The sequence below is a fragment of the Mastomys coucha genome, unplaced genomic scaffold, assembly GCF_008632895.1.
Source record: "Mastomys coucha isolate ucsf_1 unplaced genomic scaffold, UCSF_Mcou_1 pScaffold4, whole genome shotgun sequence".
Classification (NCBI taxonomy): domain Eukaryota; kingdom Metazoa; phylum Chordata; class Mammalia; order Rodentia; family Muridae; genus Mastomys; species Mastomys coucha.
The window spans coordinates 10,561,748-10,584,195 of NW_022196910.1; the positions used below are offsets into that span (position 1 = coordinate 10,561,748).

Below are 22,448 nucleotides of genomic sequence, written 5' to 3' on the forward strand. Positions count from 1 at the left end.
CATGTCTGTGGGTGTTGTCTTCACTGGTAATTTATGTATGGAGAGCCCACCCTACTGTAGGCAGCACCATTCTCTAGGCAGTTGGTCCTGAATAGTTTAGGACAGAAAGCTGATCATGAACCTACCCGCCATCCAGGAAGCACTATCCTTCATGGTTCATGTTGAGTTTCTTTGACTATAAAGTATATTCCTTGCTCAGAAGTAATGCTGTATGGAATATCAAGAAGTCCTTCTACTGGGATCCTGCCTTGATTTCCTTCAATGAAGCTGGAAATATAAGCCAAATAAACTCATTCTTCCTGTGGTTGCTTTTTTTGTTTTTGTTTTTGTTTTTTTTTTGTTTGTTTGTTTTGTTTTTCAAGACAGGGTTTCTCTGTATAGCCCTGGCTGTCCTGGAACTCACTCTGTAGACCAGGCTGGCCTCGAACTCAGAAATCCACCTGCCTCTCCCTCCCAAGTGCTGGGATTAAAGGCATGTGCCACCACTGCCCGGCTCCTGTGGTTGTTTTTTATCAGAATATTTTAACCGTAGTTACGGAAATGGAACTCGAAGAGTCAAACACAGAAGGAGTCCTAGCTATTTCAGAGGGGTTCAGTTAATAAGGATTTATTACAATTGGATCAAAAGGGGAAGTCACATTACTCCAAGCCACAACAGTCTTCATTCATGCTGTCACTGCCATAACTGTCCAGGGAGAGCTTGAGCCCACATCCCCACTAGTGTTATGGGAACAGCTACAATCTGTCTAACTACTGTTGCTGGCAATGAAGCCTCTGTAACTAACATTAGAAGCAGATGGGCTGATGCCTCCTCCCCCACTTCAGTGCCTACATAAATAACTCCCATTGGTAGCATCAAAGATGAATATATGTGGCAAAAGAATGTGGGACATAAAGACTTGTGACTTTGAGCTCTCATGGTATAAGAAAGAATCTGGAGGGATGGATGTAGGGCTGAGTAGTAACAGTGTCCAACAAAATCTACTCCTTTATCTGTCCAACATGCACACATTTTCTCTTGCTTATCTACACTCAGCTGAACACTGATTTTTCCAATAATTTTTTTCACAATTGTTTTGAGACAGGTTATCTCTGTGTAGCTCTGGCTGTTCTGAAATCATGTAGACCAGGCTAACTTTGTACTCGGAGATCTGCTTGCCTGTCCTTTGAGTGCTGGGATTAAGGGCATGTTCAGTTGACATTTAATTTAATGTAGAGTTGTCCATGAGAACAAAGCAGACAGTACCACCTCGTCCACATTGCCTAGAAAGCTGTCACATGGACATATCAGAATTATTTTCCATAAGTTTGCTATTGCAGATGATGCTACAGCTGTCCCTTCAGGTTTTTGATAGTATGTCTATAGAATTCATTCCTCCCAGGTGAATGACTCCATCCAAAATTGGTGCTTGAGGTGGATGCTATAGTGTATGTTGAAGAGTGAAGGACTTGGGTTTGGAAAGATGGCTCTGCAGTTAAGAGCATGCACTGCTCTTGCAGAAGACCAGACTTTAAGATAGCGTGTATGACAGACAGATCTCCCACTTCGGCTCCTGTATTTGGGTGCATGGTTCTCAGTTGGTGGCACTGTCTGGGAGAGGTTTGTGTGGCGCCTCCTTGATGGAGGCAGGCTTGGAGAAGAGACACCTCATGTCACTTCTTGCTTTCCCAGTTTTGTGCTTGTATTTGAGGAAGGAGGTGAGGCCTGTTTTCTGTTTCTGCCACTAGGCTTATCACCTGCTGTCTCACTGTCATGCCACGATGGACTTTTATCTGAAATATTAAACCCAAACAAACCCTTCCTTCTATAAGTTGCCTTTGGCATAGTATTTTATCACAGTAACAGAAAAGAAACTCATACAGAGTTCAATTCCCAGCAGCCACAGTGTGTGGGGGAAGGGGAGGTCACAATGGCCTAAACCTCTTTTGGATTCTATAGGCACTTGCACTCACATGTACACACACACACACACACACACACACACACACACACACACATATATACATATATATATATACACATGTGTATGTGCAAAGAGGCACATGCGCACACACATACACACACACACACCCAGAGACAAAGAGAGACAGAGACAGAGACAGATAGGCAGACAGACAGACAGACAGACAGAATTTGAAAAATAAAAATAAATCTAAAAAGGAGAGACAGACTGGAGGATTTGTTCACTTCAGCTGCTAGACTTGATCTCAGAATCTCAGAATAGCCCCCTTAACCCTCTTTTAGACATGCCTTAGGTAAAGAGAAATGGCTGCTCAAAGTCATACCTCTTTCCTGGTTGCAGTTATAGTCAATTCTATAAAGATCCTTGTCCCTCCATTCCAATGTGAAGCAGCCATGAAGGCCCATCCCCACCTCACAGCTCCTTGTGGGAGTGATAGAGACCTCTCCTGAAATGTCCACATAATTCATTTATATTCTCTAGTCTGTTCTCATATATTCCATGCCTTACAGTGGTGGTGCTCCCTAAAGTGTTCATTAATAAACTTCGCTCAGGCCAGGATCTATCTCAGATCTGCATCTCAGAGGATGACAAACATTCAAGAGCCCATTTACAATGTTGATAGATACTAGGTACTTAAATCTCTAAGGAGGTCCTACAAATGATCTACAAGTCTTATCAGGACTAGATTTCTAGGACTGTACTCAAGCCCTCGATTCTGAAACCCATCCTATGTAGAACGATCTCTGTTTCTGGCCAAAGCATTGATGCTGAACTCTGAGGTACTCCATGACTTGATCTTCCTGTTTAACCTCCCTGTGTTTGAAACTCGCCAGAGCTTCGCATCTCCCTACAGAGATGAGTCCAGCTACACTGATCCAGTAAGCCTTGTTTTGTTAGTACAATCCTGCAAGATTTATTTGTTTGGCTTGGCTAACCGTGACCTCAGATGTTCTGTTTTGTGTTATTTTTAAAAGTGTGCAGGTCTCCATGGAGGCCCTTTTCTCTTCAAATTTAAGAAGCAGCTGGGAAATTGGGGGTGGGAGGGAGGGAGAAAAGAAAAAGAACAGGTGGGATACTAGGGCGTATTAGTTGAACCATAACCCATCAGCCAAGGATGGTCTCTTTCCTTTACCATGACATTGATTTGTATGGGTCTATAAGCTTCCTGGCTCTACCTGTAGGCCCATGAATTTAATTGGAGAAACGGGAAAAGTGATAACAGTAGCAACAGTAGCAAACCACCATGGAAGCACCCCAGCACGGTGCCTCTTGAGTTTGTGTGTCACCTCATTTAATCGTCAGTGTTGACTGTTGCTGAGAAAACGGAGGTCCCAGGAGCATCAGTGAATTCACCAGATATTGTCCCAAGGTGTGTAAGCCAGCTACATTTGAATTCAGATCTGACTTAAGCAAGGCAGAACCATCATTGAAGCACACGAATCAGGATAGATGCTGTTCTTGAATATTATCATTAGAAAACATCTGGCCTTCCTTCTCGTGTCCCAGATCCCTTTAGTACAGAAATCTCATCTTACTGTTTTGATCTACTGGATATGTTACAAACTCATAGGTAGTGTTCTCCAGCACACAGCTACCCTTTCTTGACTAACCCTAGTGGCCCTTACCATTCAATGTTTGTGGCTTGTGGAGGCAAAGTTCTGCTGTCAAAAGTTCTGTTTGTTCTTTTATTTCATCCCAAAGGTTACAATCACCCTTGACAGATACCTTTGAACAACACAAAGAATGTAAAAGCCTGCTCTCTAGAGCTCCATTGTAGGCTTTGAGTCCCAGCTTTGCAAATTTGTATATGATTCTGAGGAGTAGTTGAACTTCACCATGACTCAGGTTCCTTATGTGTAAAGCAGTGCCCTCGTGGACTGAAATGAGTTGCCATATGTGAAGCATCCAATGTAGAGCCTGGAGTAGAGAGAATGTTAGTTAGAATTGAGTTCTTATCCTACCACACGATCTTTGAGTAGTTTCCTGTGTGGGTTTTCCCCCTTCTTAGACCATTCAGAGATGGTAAAGATACAGCTTGGTAATTTACCTTTCTTTATGGCCATTCCAATTCACCAATACATGCCTTGCCCCCATTAGCTAAAGGAGACACCAATGGAAATTAGGTTGGTGTCCAAAAGGAGAAATCAGCAAGCCCTTAGCTTTCTTGGAGGGTATGTAATAAAAACATAAACAGAATGTGACTCATCTATTCTGCACCTTTATTCAAGAGACACTGGACACCTGCTTTGTAGTGGTCTTAATGACAGTCCTTCAACCTCAAAGAGTTCATCATCTGGTGACTGTAGTACATCATGGTCTATGTTTCCCAGAGACTTCCCTGCTGTGGGATGTTATCAGTAAAGGCTTCAGAGAAGCAGGTGATCATCTGGGATTTGGAGAAAAGGGAAAATCAATGAACAGACCTTCCAGCTAAACACCATATTTTATTTCTTAGCTTGTCACATATGGAAAAAGGATCAGATGATAGTGTGCATGAGAAAGGAATGTTCTGGTTGATTTTAACTGTCAACTTGACATAACTGAGAGTCGCCTGGGACAAAAGTCTCAGTGAGGGAATGTCAACATTTGGTTGGCCTGTGAGCATGACTATTGGGAATTCTTAATTAATCCAGTCCAGTGTGGTCAGAACTTTTCTCTAGTCAGGGAGTATAGAGTATATGCAATTGTATAGAGATAGGAGATCTAGTTGAGCTAGCCAACAAGCAAGATTCATTCTTTTTTTTTTTTTTTTTTTTTTTTTTTTTTTTTTTTTGCGACTGGCTGCTTGAACTCCTGCCTTGTTTTCTCCCAAAATGATGGACTGTAACATGGAATTGTAAATCCAATCAGCCCTTTCCTCTCCTATGTTGCTTTTAGTCACAACAATAGAAGTGAAATTAGGACAGTGATGACGGGAGGTAAGTCTGGAAAAGCGAGTATAGAGCAGTCTCTTTCATGAGTGCTCTAGGTACAAGCTGTGCGTGCTGGCTAATTTTATGTCAACTTGTCACAAGCTAAGGTCATCTGAGAGGAGGGAGCCTCAATTTTATAAAAACCTCCATAAGATCAGGTTGTGGGCAGGCCTGCAAGGCATTTTCTTAATTAGTGATTGATGGGGAAGGGCCCAGCATGTTGTGGGTAGTACTATCGCTGAGCTGGTCGTTCTGCGTTCTATAAGGAAGCAGGCTGAGCAAGTCATGTGGAGCAAGGCAACAAGCAGCACCCCTCCATGGCCTCTGCATCAGCTCCTGTCTCCAAGTTCTCGTCCTGTTTGAGTTTCTGTCCTGTTTTCCTTTGATTACGAACAGAGATATGGAAGTGTAAGCCAAATAGACCTTTTCCGCCTCAACTTCTTTTCTGGTCATGCTGTTTCATCACAATAGAAACCCTAACTAAGACAGTGTGCAACTGAAAAGTGTGTCCTAGAGGCTGCAGGGACACTAGTCAGATTAGTGAATGATGTGGAATGGTGATGAGACCGTATGTACACGTTTAAATGTATTTGCTCATGGCCTATTTGGGATATGGACATAGAAATAGTGATTTGAGGCTGGATGCAAACACCTAGCATTCAATTTGCTAAAGGAGACACTCAATCCTTAGTTACTATCCTTCTGTAGGAGGCTCGAAGGTGTATGCTTGTGCAGTGGAGGGTTCACCGCTTTTTCTTAGTACCATCATCATACCTATCATTTCTATTGAAGAAGAGAAGAGGTGACTTGACTTCCTTAGAATATAGAAACCATATTCAGACCCACATGGTGGAGTCCAGCTGGCATCATTTTGAACAAGCCACTGTCAACTTAAATACCTTCTACATCACCTTCGCTTGCCATTTGCCCTGGGATGCTCCATTCTCTGTACTCCGTTTACCAGTCTGGGCTTGTGATTCCTGTTCATGGCCACCCTCCTGCCTCCCTTTGCCCTTCCTCATACCTCTATCCCAGCTTTGCCCTTCGACTTTTGCTTGGCCACTCCACATTTCCTGCTAGCCCTACTGTTTTCTCCACCACTCAGGGTCCGGCCAACTCCCTGATAAAAAGAGCCCCACAGAGCTTCCCCAGGTCTTCCAAGGGCTACAACCTAGGTGTGCTTGCACACTGGATATGAACCTTTGCATTCTAGTAGGGACCCTAGGGTTATTAATTAATTCAGGGTGGAACCTATTATGAAATAGCCCAGAAAACCAGAAGGAACCAAAGGGACTTCTAAGTGCCCAGCAGGGAAAAACACCATTTAATTGACTTGGATGACTTCACTGCAGAACCGTGTCTGGCTGTTATGCTAAACTGGAAATGAATCTATTATACTGTCTAAGGAATCTTCCAGCCCACCCTGAGCATGTCTCCTGAGGAAGGGAGTGGGGCTGACACATAAACAGGACTTATGCATGGAAATGTCTGGGCACACTGTTTCATGCTTAGATGCTGATATCTGAGAATGGGTTTGCATGTTCTACAGTGCCTGTCTAATATATTCACAGTAGCTTCCCCAGTGTACTACTTGTGTTGGAACAGAATTCAATATAAATCAAACCCGTCTTGGGCCCATCCTCAGTGAGCTCACAGTTGTCCTTAGAATGCCCATGGATGTTGTTGTCCTGTGATAGCACTAAGGCTAAGGGCATCTGTCCTTGTGCTTCTGAACACTAAGCATCCGCTGAGCACTTAGTGTATATTTCTTTATCTCATCCTCATCAACTCCCTGTGGTGAGCAGATACCACAAGGCCCCCATTCTCCAGAATGCAAACAAGGCTTCCCACAGCCCCACAGTTTATAAGTCACAGCTGGCATTCACATCAGCCTGACTCTGGAGGCCTCGCTGACAGCTCCTTGATGCTGTTTTCCACACTATTCATCCTGGACGCATAACCCCCTTAAGAGGCTTCCCACCTAATTTGTCCATTTTGGACTCCAGTCCTCCTCACCCCAAGACCTCCTGGTTCATAGCCCACACCTGGGCTTTCGTATATCTCTCCTGGGATATCCTTACTTCATGTCTTCTCTCTATATACGTCACAATTAATTTCAGGATTGTGTCCAACACTGCGTCCATCTCCTCCTATCTATGTGCATTCACAGTGCCCTGTGCTCATGTTTACCATTGATGCTTAACAGGTAACTTGGTTACTGCCAGTTTACTTGCCTGTCATTCCCACTGAGAAGAGGGCAGGGTCAGTACCCTACTAATAGAGAGCCTCTCTGTGCTAAGTGATAACGCTATTGTGATGAGGGAAGACAGATGTAACCTCTGTTTTGGAGAGTATTACTAACATAGTCTCTGTCTTTCTGTCTCTCTGTCTCTGTCTCTTTGTCTCTCCTTCCCTTCATGTATCCCTTCACCCTCCCTCCATCCACCCCTTCCCTCCCTCCCTTCATAATTACAAGCAGTGTTAAAATCTACAATAGTGTAAAAGCTATGAGAGTACGCTGGGGAGACAGCTCGGTTTGTTGAGTGCTTGCTCCGCAAGCAGGAGGACCTAAATTTAATCCCTAGTGCCTACATATAAAGACACTTATAAAGGCCTGCATGGTGGTCTACACTTGCAATATCAGAGCTGGGAAGGCAGAGGCAGGAGGATCTCTGAGACTTACTAGCTAGCAGTCTAGAATTATTGGTGTTATACAAGCTAGTGAGAGACCTTCTCTCAAAAGATAAGATGAATGGATCCTGAGAAAGTCACCTCTGGCCTCTACATACATTTCCCACATATGAACATGCACCAACACACACACACACACACACACACCAAAGAGCTCTTTTAAGCTATGATGGTAATGTGCTTGGAAAGATGGCAGTTTATAATATGATGTCTGGCAACGAACACTTCCTTACTTACATAGTTCATATCCAGGTACAGTCTGCATTCAGCAAGTACTTTTCAATCTTGCTTACAGTAAGGGAAAAATAAAAGAAGCTACAGAGTTCAGACCAAAACTGAGGTGACCCCCAAATTTTCTTTTGCCTGGTAATGGATGCACATAAAGCACTGATTCAATATGAGTGAGCCAGAAAAAGCAAAGGCATTGCGATGCAGAACGTGTGGTCAGTACAGATTTATTTTGTTTCACCATAACCCTCAAGCTCAGTGCTGAAGGAACTCACAGAGACTCACAGAGAGGAAGGATAAGAGTGTTCTCCAAGACCTCAAGGCCAGGAGAAGGCTGAGTGAGGTGTGACAACTGCTGCATCTGTGGAACTGGGGCTCCTTGAGGGACAGGCCCCTTACCCCCGTACCTCACCTGCCTTCTCTGTCTGTTCCTGCCAGTCTGACTTTGTGGGTTGTAAACGGAAAGAACTTGGCATTGATAAAGAGCAGGAACAGGAAACAGAGCCGAGGTCCAGCATGGGACACCTAGGGGTGCACTTATTGGAGTTCCAAATACACCATGGGGTGAGAAGGACAATGAGCCACTGCGGGTCAGTTCTGTGCTGTTCACAATGGTTGCTGTTCCTGGAGCACTGCCTTTCATCTTTCAGAGGCTCCCAAGTCTCCTAAGTTCTCAGACAGGCAACTGAGACTCCCAGAGACGGAAGGAATCATGCCCTAATTGGTGAACTGTGGTGTTTCCCCAGCTGGTAGCTGCCCTCTTCATCCACCCATTGCCTCTTATCTTCCAGACAAACGGACTTTTCAGGGCACTTTTCTGGGGTCCACAAAGTACCTTTCTGGTTTTCTGGCCATCTCTCTCCACATTTCTAGAACCTTCCTTTCTCCCTGATAACACTCTGTGATTCCTCTCATGAGTGGATTGACAGTCTGTTTGGTATGGATCTGTACCAATATTCAGCCCCGCCTCTCCTAAGTCTGCATGCTATCCAGACAAGAAGGAGACAGTGACCAAATCCCTCCATGGCTGCCAGGAAAAGCAATGGAAGCCAGGACTTGCACCTCCCCTTCTTGGGACAACCAATTGCCAGGAACCCCAAACATTTCACTCATTGAACTGAATGGGATTTTGATGACTCTTCTTAATTCGCTTATTCTTATACAATTGCTTTGGTCTCCCTCTGGCTCCCACTGCACTCCATGGTCTAGGCTCCTCAAAGTCTGTGGGCTGAGGGCCAACGTCTTCAGGCAGCACCCAAGCCCATCCACCCTGCTAACCCTGTCTTCCTTTTGCTCTCTCCCTCTCTCTGGTTAGTGGTCCTCATGGATGATTTTGGCAGACCTGGATAATTAATTTAAATGGTCTCTTATTCACACATATGAAGCGTTCACACATTTCCTGTGTCTTGATGTCAAAAAATGTTATTTCTATGCAATGGCCATCAATACAGATAACCGCTCATTGTTTTATTCACACCCCTATCTAGCCATGCCCATGCTTACATCTTTATCCATCTCTCTAAAGCTGATTCGTCCTTAGTTTCCCATCTGAATACCAACCAGGCTTAACCCTACTTAGCTTAGGAGGATCAGGTACGCTCTGGATGGGGTGGCTAGAAACTGTCCTATGGCTTCTCTAAAAGTCAGTTCAGAAGTAGACTTTCTCCTATAGGCTTTATGAAACGTAGTATTTCACTCTAAAAATAACAGAGACAATAATGAGTCCCATATATTAAACGTGTGTGTGTGTGTGTGTGTGTGTGTGTGTGTGTGTGTTTGTATAGATGCAGAAATAAGAGAATAGGCTGAGGGTGTAGCTCAGTTGGTAGAGTACTTGCCTGGCATACACGAAGCCCTTGACTTCCATCCAGCTCTACGTAAACTGGATTTAGGGATTCATCCCTGTAATCAGAGAACTTGGAAAGTAGAGGCAGGATAGAATGATTGGGGTCATTCTTGGATACATAGTAAGACATGTCAAAAGACAGAGAGGAAAGAAAGAAGGTGGTAAAGAAGGGAGGGGAGTAGGAAAGGGGATAAAATGAAATTGTATAGATCTTATTATCCATAACCCAGTTTCCCCTCAGTAACCTTGTGGACTGTTACTACTGCAGGTCCATGGAGTCTCAGCAATGTAGATTTGTGCATCTGAGGACCTGAACTCCTAGCTGGCACTGCCTTTTCCTACATCCCAGTGTTGACGTATCTCTGGCGTACTGGTCTGCTGTGCCTATCAGGCTTCTGTGTGCTCTTGGCTTCCCATAATCCTTCTCTGTAAATATCTTCTGGGAAATAATAGTACGATTCTGGAGCTAAGAAGACTCATTCGAACCACTAGTACTATTATATAGTATTTTGTTTAAATGGAGGGAATGGCCTTGCGGCCTCAGCTGAACAGAGGTGTATTCAAGGACTGTGGTGTAGTGATCATCCTGAGATAGATAAGGGGTGGAATTCTGCCTCTTCCCTTTTTCACCTATGGGACTTATAGTGATGGGCTCAGTGTTCTGAGCTCCCATTTATATATTAATGGAGATAGCAGGGGAGCTGTGTTTGGCATGTGGCCAAAACTGGATCTGCTTTAGTGAAAATGGAAGGCACTCTGGATCTAGCCTGACTTACTTGTGAATGGAGGAGCTAGCAAATGCAGAAAGCATTATCACCCCATATCTGCCCTGTTCCCACACCAGACACAGCTGCTTTCATGAGTGGACACCCACTTTCCAGCTAAGCTGAGGCCATTCGTATACCATTCCATAGAACACTGAGTGATGGAAGCAAGGTGGCCAGCTATGGTCCACACACACACACTTCAAGCTACTGAAGGATGCTAGACTGTGGGTAAAGTGGTTGGGTCTTGGATAGTTGAGCTCAGTCAGTAATCATAGAATGAGGATGAAGCCAAACCCACTCCTAACAAACTTGAACTCTATTGGTTGTCTCTCACCTAGTACTTTCTGACACACCCTGTTTCTGATTCTGATCCTCACAGCTGTGGTGTCTTAAGGGTACTGGTGGCTTGCGCCATGTTGAGCGTCTTTGAGAGAAGAAAAAATAGGGAGGGAAGAGAAAAGAGACAGATGAGAAAAAAGAGAGGAGAAAGGGAGGAAAGAATAAGAAAAGTGCCAATAAGAGAGGTAAGAGATGGAGGCAGAAGTGAGGAGGGTAGAAGAAAGTCAAGAAGTCAGACAAAGACAGTCAGAACAATATGCTGGGAGTGGGGAGATAGCCTAGCCTCACTCATCTCTTTTCCTGTAGCAGGTGTTTCTCATGATTTTTTTCATCCTGGAGAATGCTACTGACTATCCCATGATGCATAGAGAAACCACCACTACAGAACTATCCACCTTACAATATCAGGTGCTAGGGCTGAAAGTCTCTACTCCAGATCCAAATATCCAAATGCTACTCCTGAGCCAGAAACACTGTGATATGCTAAGAGCAGATGATATGAGTCCAGTTTATGAACATGTAGCTTCACTCTGAGCAAACTTCACCTTCACTCTCTCCTATAGAAGCCACATGCAGCCTAAAGACAGACAGGGGAGAGACCTTCTGCAAGATTTTTATAGGGAGAGCCACTGAGGCAGACAGAAGTCTCTGTAGTTCTCTTCTAAGATCCCATAGCTAGGAAGTTTCTGAGATGAACTTGAAAGCTAAGCATGTATGACCACATTTGGCATTGTGTGTGTGTGTGTGTGTGTGTGTGTGTGTGTGTGTGTCTGCATGTAAGAGAGAGAAGGGGGGAATGGGAGAGAGGGAGAGGGAGAGGGGGAAGAGGGACAGGGACAGGGAGCGGGACAGGGACAGGGAGAGGGACAGAGAGAGGGACAGGGACAGGGAGAGGGAGGGACAGGGAGAGGGACAGGGACAGGGAGAGGGACAGGGACAGGGACAGGGAGAGGGACAGGGACAGGGAGAGGGACAGGGACAGGGAGAATCCCTTGTCTCCCAGTCTACACCCAGAAAAGGAGCCCAGCAAAAATTCTGGGCTCTCTGCCTGGGATTTCTGCAGGCCACAGATGTGCAGCACACCCTGTTGTTTTTAAAGGTAACTTTGTTTTGTTCCAATTCCATTTAGAAAGACATACACATGTAGAGGATGAACATGAAGAAAGAAGACATACTCACAGTCCTCTCACAATAGAAAGGATAACATGCTCCATGGGTACAGGAGAACAGAGGGAGAAACCAGCATGTTCCCAAAGCAAAGAGAACAGTGGAGAAGCAAGGGCAAGAAGCCTTATTGTGGCTTTGCAGGAAGCAACAAGTAAGGCAGGGCACTCAAGCTCAGACTGGATGCCTGGTTTGCTTTGGTGAGCACTGGAGGGTAAGGGAAGTTTTTCTACTCTGGTGGTTTTTTTTTTTTTCAGGTGACCTGGGAAGGTGGTTGGTTAACTGGAGTGTGACTCCAGAAAAGAACAGGCTTGAGAGGGGCTAGGTTGTCTGGATTGAACTGACAGGCACTCTCCAAGTCAGTAGATTTGTATGTCTAGAGATGGGTTGACATAAGGACTTGTCTCCTATAAAGTCAGCATGGCCCGTGGTATCCAACCATCAGTTCATAGAGAAGATGTGGTCATAATGTCTGTGCAAGGCCAAACACAATAAAACCCTACCTCCAAAAGCCAACACACACACAACATTCCCATCAGGTGAGTGTCAAGACTGAATTTAGAACAGTACCCAGAATATAGTAGGTACTCAAAGATCATGATAAAAGTTAATTCTGCCAAGCGCTGTGTTAAACATCCTTCATCCCAGATACTTGGAAAGCTGAGGCATGATGATGAAAAGTTCAAGGTCATCCTGAGCTACATAGTGATTCTGAGGTCAGCCTAGGTGCCTTAACAAGACCAGTCTCGAAAAAATAAAATAAAGGGGGACATGTCATAGTTGAGTGGAAGAGTACCACTATTGCCTATCGTGGAGCCCGAGGTTCAATCCCTAGTGTTGATTGAAAAAAATTAATATGAAACAAATGCATTTTAGATTACTAATAGAATATTTTATAGTCCCTCTGTATCCACGGGAAGTAGTAAGGGCATTTGTACAACTTCTGCTTCTTTCAACTTCATAAAGCACAACATTTTTACTTATTTTTCTCATTGCCCTTGCTGTCATTTTTAATGGAAGAGTCACCATGTCAACCACTGGCGTGACAGACAAGTGCAGACAGGGCCTCCTTGGCCTGAAACAAAAGAGAAGGTTCAGAAGGAGACTTGAGATATCACTGTTGCTCTCCTGCCTGTTTTTTGTTGTTGTTGTTATTGTTTTGTTTTTTAGTTTTAGTTTTTGTTTTTCCTCTCTTATCCTATTTCTACTTCACCCACTCAGGGTTAGAGGGCATGTGTGGGGTGGGAGCTGATAAGGCTATGGAAAGATTCTACACTCTGGTGATATTTTCTCAAGACTTGCAAAGTCTGAGAGCTCCACTGTATCCATCTATGGCCATACATTTGTAGTCTGTCTTAGGGTTTTATTTCTGTGAAGAGACACCATGACCACAGCAACTCTTGTAAAGGACAGCATTTCATTGGGGCTGGCTCATAGTTTCAGAAATGTAGTCCATTAGCATCGAGGCAGGAAGCATGGCAGCGTGCAGGCAGGCGTGGTAATGAAGCTGAGAGTTCTACATTTTGATAGGCGAGTTTCAGGAGGAGACTGTTCCACACTAGGCCCCTGTGGGAGCCACCTCCACAGTGACATGCTTTCTCCAACAAAACCACACCCACTCCAACAAGGACGCACCTCCTAATGCTGCCACTTCCTATGGTCAAGCATTCAAACACCTGGGTCTGTGGGAGCCATATCTATTCAAACATTCACACAGTCCCACTGCTGTGTGTACCCCTAGAATCGAAAGCCAGGACTGAGCCAGACATTTGTACATGTTCATCAATTGCAGCCCTGTTAATAATAGTCACTGAGATTTACATTTCAAATGTTATTCCCCTTCCTTTGTATCCACGGGAAGTAGTAGCGACATTTGTACAGCTGCCACCTTCTCAACTCCATAAAGCATAATCTGTCTACTTATTTGAGTACATCATTTGTTGGGCTGCTCCTTCCTCAGAATATGAACAGAGGTCCCTGTTTCTGCTTCCTGACACAGAACAAGCTGAGCACAGGTGGGACCTCTTCCTAGACGCGGTCCCTTCCTATCTTTGTTTAGGGATCCAGTTCAAGTTGGCTCAGTGCCCTACCTGGCCATGTCATATTGGAACTCCTGTGGCCTCTTGAGAAGAAAATGAGTGCCTGGGAAAAGGACCCAAACTTCTAGAAACATGAGTCCCTCCTAGAGAAAGGAAGTGGGGAAACAGCTCGTTGACACACCAGAAAGTGGCCCCAGGGCTCCCCTTTGCTGAGCCTCATCTTAATTTGGAACCATTTCACAGTGGACCTTTGCAAGGATGACCAGTTCAAACTGAGCTGCTTAAAATGCTTGGAGCAAAAGCCTAGGGACTTGCAAATCAACCTTAGAAAGAGAAATTAGCTATGTCTTGTCTCAGAACTCCCAATGCCTGCTCCAAAATAAACACATAAGCTATGCTGGCGGGGAAAGCACAGCCCTTTTTCCTTCTCCGTTTTAGAAACGCCATGTGTGCGTTATTTTAAATAGGCGCCAGCGCATGAGGCCCTTTTAACAAAATTGAAAACAGATGGGGCCTTAGGCTATTCAGTAGCTCTCAAACACTAGCTTGGGACGTGCTAAGCCATCCTGTGTCCAGGCAATGCTCATTTGCTTGTTGAAACACAAGTTCAGCCAGGCCTCTGGGTCCCAGAGAGCACGTGTCTGCTTCCTGTGGCAGGTGTGTGAGCCAAGGAAAGGAAATATCTCCTCTCACCACATTTACTGTGTTTGCATTTGGTTAACCCTTCACCACCTCTGGAGCAGTGGGATATCTCTGATATGGAGCAGCTTTGGAATTGTGGAATTTTGCTGGCTTTGGGCAGCCTGGGCAAAGGAGGGTTGGGCTAGTCTTGGTCATCTAAGGAGAAGGGGTACAAAAGCTTTATGGTTTACAAAAATAAGTTACAAAAACCAACCAAGCATAACCAACGTAAGAATAAAGAGGCTCATTCCAGTAACAGCTCATGGAAGCAACAGACCCAGGGGCCAGCACACATGGAAGGGGCAGACCATCCTCCCATGATGCACCGGTACGGGTGACAGTTCTGCCGGGGAGAACAACGACAGACTCCTATGTGGTAAATGGGTCAGGCTGGTCTGGGAAGGTGCTGCCGGCTGCCCAGGGATGGGGCTGGGGTCACTGCCGGCAGGTGTCAAGGAACGTTTCCAGGGTTCAAAAGTCCCTCCATGTCAGGGGAAGGCCATCTTGTAGAAACTTCCCACAGTGCTGGCACAGGGCCTGGAACAGCTTAATGTAGCTTCTCAACCAGGTCCTGAAGGACCTGACCATGACATCTGGCACCTGGGGTAACTGATAGTGAAGCAGGGCAGTGATGGCATAGTCTGTCACCTGGAATACCTGATAGTTGGGTTTGGACCATATGTCTAGCTTCCCGTCCTCTGTGTAGACGCTCTTGTTATACATCTTCACAATCGTGCGATTGATGAACAGGCTTCTTGTGGCCACGATCACTTTCAACACCTCCCCCAAGGTCACCAGAAGCATTGCTGAAGTCTCATTGGGTCTTGATAAGTGAATGGACATTTCTGGAAACATTCTGTCAATGCGGCTGATCACGTCATCGACATATTGAGGCGGTAGAACCAGAGTGGTGGGCTGGGCCTTCGGTCTCGCTTGGCAGACACACCCATCTGATGTTTTTCTAGTTTGGGGTCTGATGCTCCTGGGGCTGGAAACAACTGTTGTGTGACAAAACACTTCCTGGGGAGATGCAATACCCCATATCTACTCATCCCAGATAGGGCCCATGCCAGACCAAAGAATGGATACCATCAAAGCCCAACTTGGTGAACCATGAGTTTTATTGAGGTCATTTACAGGAGTAGAAATACCTCAAAGACTGCTGTATCACCAAAGCCCACCCTAGTATGGGTGACAGGTCCCAAAGCTGGGAACCTGGAGTGTACTGCACAGCCTGCAGGCCGGGTAACAGGCTGGAGAGTGGCCTTTCCAGGTGTCTAAACCCCTTCCTGGAAGACTGGCTGGTTTCTGCTTCTTTCAAACAGCAGAAAGTCCTCATGAGGAGTCCTCTTTGGGGTTCTGTTTAGCTAGTCTCAGAGGGACTCTCAACTGTATTGTTTACATTTGGTAGGGAGGGTCTTAGTGTGTCTGGTGGATTCAGGGACTTCCTAAAGGTGTTTTGAGTTATTTACCTTCCTGCTTAAGGAGCTTCCCTGCAGGATAGAATGTTTCAATCACTGAAGAAACTGTTACATAGAGATAGCTTACCCAGACCTTCTGTGGCTCAGATCTCTCCAAAAGCTGCTGCAGATCTTACTGCAAATAGGCAGAGCCCTTCTAGTGGCTAGCGGCACTTCTCAGTTAGATTTCTCCCAAGTGGATGACAGGCCCTATCTCAAAATAAAATAAAATAAAATAATAAAGTGGGAGATGCTTCATGAAGAGCAGCACCTGAGGTTGCCCGTTGACCTCCACATTCACATGCCTATGCATGCACAAATCAGGCTACAGACACCTATCCACCCTCCTTCCTGCTTACACACACACAGACTTCTGGAGAAGGGCGCGATGGTGACTGTACAACAGCAGGAATACCTAACGCCAGTAAATTGTACACTTGAGATGGTCATTTTTATGTTGCATTCATTTGGCAATGAAAAATCACCGTGGAACACAGTGAACTTTGTTCTTCCTGTTCCCCTTCCCTGGGGTCTTCCTCCTTAGATGTCACTGTTGCACACTGTCACTGTGCTCAGGATCTCTGATCCAGTGTCATAGCTTATACACGCTTGGCCTTCCTGAACACCCTTCCTCAGTTCCTTCCTAGCACTTAGCACCCCAAGTGCTCACCCTGGTGGCGGTCTAGCTGGTCAGCCACAGCTGGAGGAGGAACTAAAGGGGACTCTCCCTGGGCACAACCTCAGCCACATTTCCAGAGGGCCCAGTGGTAGGAAGTGGTAAAGTCTCTCTTGGGATTACAGGGCTGGCCTCTGTGCAGGTTAGATGGACTGGAGGATAGACTGGAGGCACAGGTTGCCAGTGGTTCCAGGCAGTGTCCTTCCTGTCTGAGATAGCAAGGAGAACAAAGAAATGAGTAGCTAAGTGCTTTTGTTTTTCCCTTCTCACAACCTTGGAAATGGTGTTGGACCTTGAAAATGAAAAATACAAAGAACAGTCATTCGAAAGCCCATATGGATAAGATGCCCTAGCATCCTTTCTGAACACATTTTCCCATGTCTCCAACTAGCTCCTTACACAAGGCCCTCACCTCAGAATGTCTTGACCTTTTATCCCAGAATCTCACCCCAGCTGCCTCTCACCCTAGCCGCCCCTGCTCCATTCTTGCTTCCTTCAGTTTATTATTATCATCACCATCATCATCATCTTTAATCTTTTTTTACAGTCCAGTCATTATCCCCCTCTCATTCTGCCCTCCAACAGCTCCTCATCCCATTCCTCTTCCCCCATCTCCAAGAGGATGTCCACCCCCTCCCCCACACAAACACCCACATCCCACCAGGCCTCTCCATTCCCTGGGGCCTCAAGTCTCTCAAGGGCTAGGTGGGTCCTCTCTCACTGAGTCCAGACCAGGCAATCCTCTGCAGTAGATGTGTCAGGGGCCTTGGACCAGCTAGTATATGCTGCCTGCTTAGTGGCTCAGTGTCTGAGGGATCTCAGGGGTCCAGGTAGTTGAGACTGCTGGTCTTCCTATGGGGAAGCCTTTCCCTAATTTAAATAAATTTAAATACAGCCTTTCCCTAATTTAAATACATGGATCCCGGATGTCAGACCATTGGTTGGGTGTAAGTATCTGCTTCTGTCTCAGTCAGCAGCTGCTTGTTGGGCCTCTTGGAGGGCAGCCATGCTAGGTTCGTGTCTGCAAGTAAGTCATAGCATCAATTTGGGCCTATTACTGGACCTCCTTTCCCTCAGTTCTTCTCTGCAGATCTTTTACATGTGAGCTACTGGGTGTTACTAGTGACTAATGGGATATACTTTTCTGTCCCAGACTCTAAACATCCAGAACATCACTCAGCAGGAGAACACCATAGAGACAAGTGGAGCCCTGCTCAGCACTGAGAAATGTATGTCAAGGAGTCATTAACATTCATTCAACCTCAGTCTAAGCTGTGGTCTTGAAATGGTTCAATGGGTGCACTGTCTATTGTGGGTAGTAAAAAGGTCATTATAGGTGGCAAGATTTGGGGGGTGGAGGGGATGTCTCTCAACCTTATAAAAGCACCAGAGATGGACCAGTGAAATATTGGCTCTGTTACTCTTGCAGGCATATCCAGCCTGCAGCCCAGGGATCACTCTGAATGTAGCCCAGCATATTCATAGATGACATCAATGTCAGATGTTTGGACACCCATGCAAAGCCTCTAGGCCCCTCTTTTTTCCCTCTTGCTAGCTTCTTTTACTGATGCATCTCTTCCCCTTTTTCCACCCCTGGCCTGCATCCTTCTTTTTTCCCTCTCTTGTCTATGGAACACTCATCCTGCCTGCATACATTGTAAAAAGCCCTTCACCTTGAACTTCCCACCTGACATAGGGAAAGGACACCAGATATTTCGATTTGAGTACTGAGCACTGTTCCTTATGGATACAGTTATCTTGTGAACCCTGAACAAGCAGGAGTGGGCATCAGGACACAATTAAGTCATTCATGGATTCACTGGCTCCTAGCTACCAAATTCCACCTGACCCACTAACAAATGGTCATCTAGGTTTGGGGTAACCAAGCTCTTCTCATTATGAAATTCCTTTGAAGTTAGAGGTTCTGTCTTTTCAAAGGTAATTCTGATATTTTGCATTGCCAAGTGTAGCAGTGTTGGTGGTGAGGAGAAGAGAGGCAAAGAAGGAAGAGGGGGGATTGTCACCTTCCCTGGAGAACATGCTGGTGGAATAGCAAGACGCATGCTATTGCACCATCTCCTGCAGAATAAAATCCCACATCCTCACTGAGCCCCATAATCTCTGACCACATCTCCTTCCTTACACTTCCTCACAGCTCAGTCCTGGTTCTTCCGGCTTCCTTGCTTGTCTTTGAATTTTCCACATATACTCAAGCCTCAGGGCTTTTAGACTGGCTGGTCCTCTGTCTGACAAGCCATGCCCCACCAGTGTGGTTTGTTCCTCCCCTTGCTCCTCTCACTGGTCAAATGCCAGTGATGCCCCCACTTTGACACGATACTCACTCCCTCCTAGCCCTGTCTTATTACCAGGGTTTACTTTTCCTCTTCATTCATGTTAATGGTCTATCTCTCTCTACTAGGACAGGAGTTATGACTGCCCTGTGACTAATCCTGTGACCAGTTCTGTTCTTAGCAGATGTCTTAATCACTATTCTATTGTTGTGAAGAGACATCATGACCAAGACAACTTTTATAAGAGAAAGTATTTAATTGATGGGGGTTGTGTATATACTTTTAGAGGTTTGGTCCATTACAATTGTAGCAGAGAGCATGCCAGCACTGGAGCAATAGCTGTGAGCTAGATCCTGATCCTCAGGCAGAGAAAGCAACACTGAGTTTTGAGGGTGGACTTCTGAAACCTCAAAGTGCACCCCAAGTGACACATATCCTCCAACAAGACTAAAACTCCTAATTCTTCTAATTCTTCTCAGTGGTCCCACTCCCTGATGACTAAGCATTCAAATGTATAAACCTAAGAGGGCCATTCTTATTCAAACCACCACATTCCACTCTCTAGCCCCATAAGCTTATAGCCATATGACAATACAGAATGCATTTAGTCCAACTTCAAAAGCCCCCATAGCCTTTCCATCCCAACACCATTTCAAAGTAAAAAGTCTTCTAATACTCAAGGCAGTCTCTTAGCTGTAGCCCATGTAAAAGGAAGAAAAAGCAAGCCACATACCTTCAACATACCATGGCATGGAATAAGGGAGGAAGGACGATGTGGTAAGGGAACACTGGACCAAAGCCAGACCTAAAACTGCAGTGAAAACTCCAAATTTTGTCTCATGTCTGATGTCAGAGTTCTTTCAGATCTCCAACTCTCTTCAGCTTTGCTGACTACAACTGCAGGGTAGCAATCCAGTGAAAATTAGTTAAGTGTATGCATTAGTGATGAATAGGTAGTTTATTGGTCAGGGTTCTCTAGAGTCACGGAACTTGTGGGTAGTCTCTACATAGTAAGGGAATTTGTGATGAAGACTTTCAGTCTGTAGCCCAACTCCCCAGCAATATTAAGCTCTGAATGGAAGTCCAAGGATCTAGCAGTTGCTCAGTTCCTCAAGACTAGTAGATTCCAACAAGTGTGCTGGCAAGTAAATGCAAGCAGGTGAGGAATGGCCAATCTTCCTTCTTCCAATGTCCTTATGTAGGTCTCCAGCAGAAGGTGTAACTCAGATTAAAGGTATCACCACACCTGGATCTGGGCCTTGTTTTGTCCCCGGCTGACCTTGAACTCAGAGATCTCCTTGCGTTGGTCTCCTGGGATTCATGGCCACTATGTGTCAAGATTTCCATGCCAAGATCCAGGTCAGAAACTTGTGTTTCCCATCCTCAAGATCTGGATCACAGGTGAGCCTTCCAACTCTGGATTGTAGTTCATTCCAGATATAGTCAAGCTGACAACCAGGAATAGCCATTACAGGTAGTAAGAGGGCCCTAAATCCAAGCTCTCACTGTTCTACCCACTAGCTTTGTGACCTTGGCCAAGTCATTTGCCCATTCTGTCCTTCAGCTTTCTCAACCCATGAGAACACTGATACCTACTCTTAGATCAATAAATTGCTGTGATAGACAGGTTTAATGACAGCTGTGACAACTAACTTTTATTACCTTGGATTTTACTGTGATAGACAAGCTAATAACAGCTATCACCTTCATTACCTGGCATTTCTCCTGGGCAACTATTGTGAGTCTTTTCCTGGAGATACACATATAAATGTCTGTCCCCCCTCAGATGCAGTACAACAGACAGAGTTTCACCCAACTCCAGCTCCGTGAGCCACTGAGTTTATTGGAGTTATCTCTGGAACATGACTAAACAGTACATGACTAAAAAGCTAAAAAGCCCAGCACAGGCAAGCGTCCCAAGTGGTAGGCAGCTCCACGGGAGAGGTCCCTCTCACAGGCAAGTGCCCCAAGTGGTAGGCAGCTCCACGGGAGAGGTCCCTCTCACAGGCAAGTGCCCCAAGTGGTAGGCAGCTCCACGGGAGAGGTTCCTCTCAGCAGCTAGCTGTTCATAACCTTGGGGAGGGGCCTTCTGAATCCAGCAAGTTTCTGAGCCTTCTGAGTCTCCCAAGCTCCTTTTGCTTTCTAAGACGGGACCATATGATTCAGAGGTGACAGCTAGAGAACAGCACTGGTCTCAGGTATATTCACTTAAGGCTCAGTGATGCAAATAAACATGCCACTGCCTTCATTTTGCAGGTGAGGGACGGACAAAGAAAGGCCAGCTCTTCTAAAGCAATATAGCAGGGAAGGGGGATAATAAACCATGGGCACTGAAACTGCAAATCACTCCTGTCTATTTTGGTTTAAATATTCCACTATTTCCACATTTAGGAATGTTGAGTATTATCTTATTTTTTTTCAGTTTTCTTAAACATCTTGACATGTTTTAATATCTTTCCCTACCTTTCTTCTTCATGTGCATACTTATTTATTTACACAAACACATATGTGCATGCATATACACATTCATTCATTTTTTTTCTCTCTCTCTCCTCCCCTCTCTCCAGACCCTGCCTTCCTGCTCAACATTTCTTTTACACACAGGGTGCTTTTCTGGTGAGCAAAAGGTATTTTTGATCAACACACGGTAGCTAGTCCTGGGCACTGCGGAGAAGCCACAGAGCTATGTGGTACCCATAGCTCCATGATATAAGGCTTCCATGAGATGCTAGGTCCTGTTCCCAAAGTAGGATCTCTTCATCTGGAGGATGAGGCAGCTGAACCAGGGCACAGGCTTTCAGGGCCTCTTTTGTTTGCAGGATGAACTTGAGCTGGTAGAAAGAGCTCAGCCTCAGATGTTAGCTGAGGAAGTCATAGAGTGCTTGGGCTCTGGGAACTAAAAATACAGCCTGCACAGGGAAATGGACAGGAAACAACACTCCCGGCTGCAAACCTTGGCACTCCGTCAAGTGCTTGCCGGCAGTGATGCAGGAGGAGCAGGCAGAATGGGGAAACAGGCAGGCCAGGACTGGGCTGACAGATGCTACAGGTGACTGGACTTAGAAGACTAAAGGTGAGTAAAGGCCAAAAGCAGAGCAGCTACCGGCGAGGGCAAAGGCTGTGGCCTCCGTCTGGCCAGTCAATGTATACCCTAGAACAGAAATCACCTCACGTGACAACAACTGCTTGGCACAATGTGAAGAGTGCCCGTGGGTTTGGGTCCCAGGTGACATATCTTGGAGAGGAGTCCCTGCCTTCCCAAGTGCCCTCAGCCACATTGCCTTCTCTGCAACCCAAGTCAGTTACTGAGCAGCTGCTGCCACTCACCGGGCAGTCTTGAGTCACAGCATAGGACAGTGGACCAAAGGGACCCAGTCTCTGCATGGTAGA

General features: G+C 45.6%; 1 protein-coding gene and 1 pseudogene across 6 annotated transcripts in view; one reads left to right on the plus strand and one right to left on the minus strand.

Annotated features, from left to right (window-relative positions):
- The window catches only part of Syn3 (synapsin III), a 467,567-nt gene that overhangs the window by 60,916 nt on the left and 384,203 nt on the right, over window positions 1–22,448 (plus strand). The gene's annotated exons all lie outside the window — the stretch shown is intronic.
- On the minus strand, window positions 15,103–15,568 carry LOC116075677 (annotated as a pseudogene).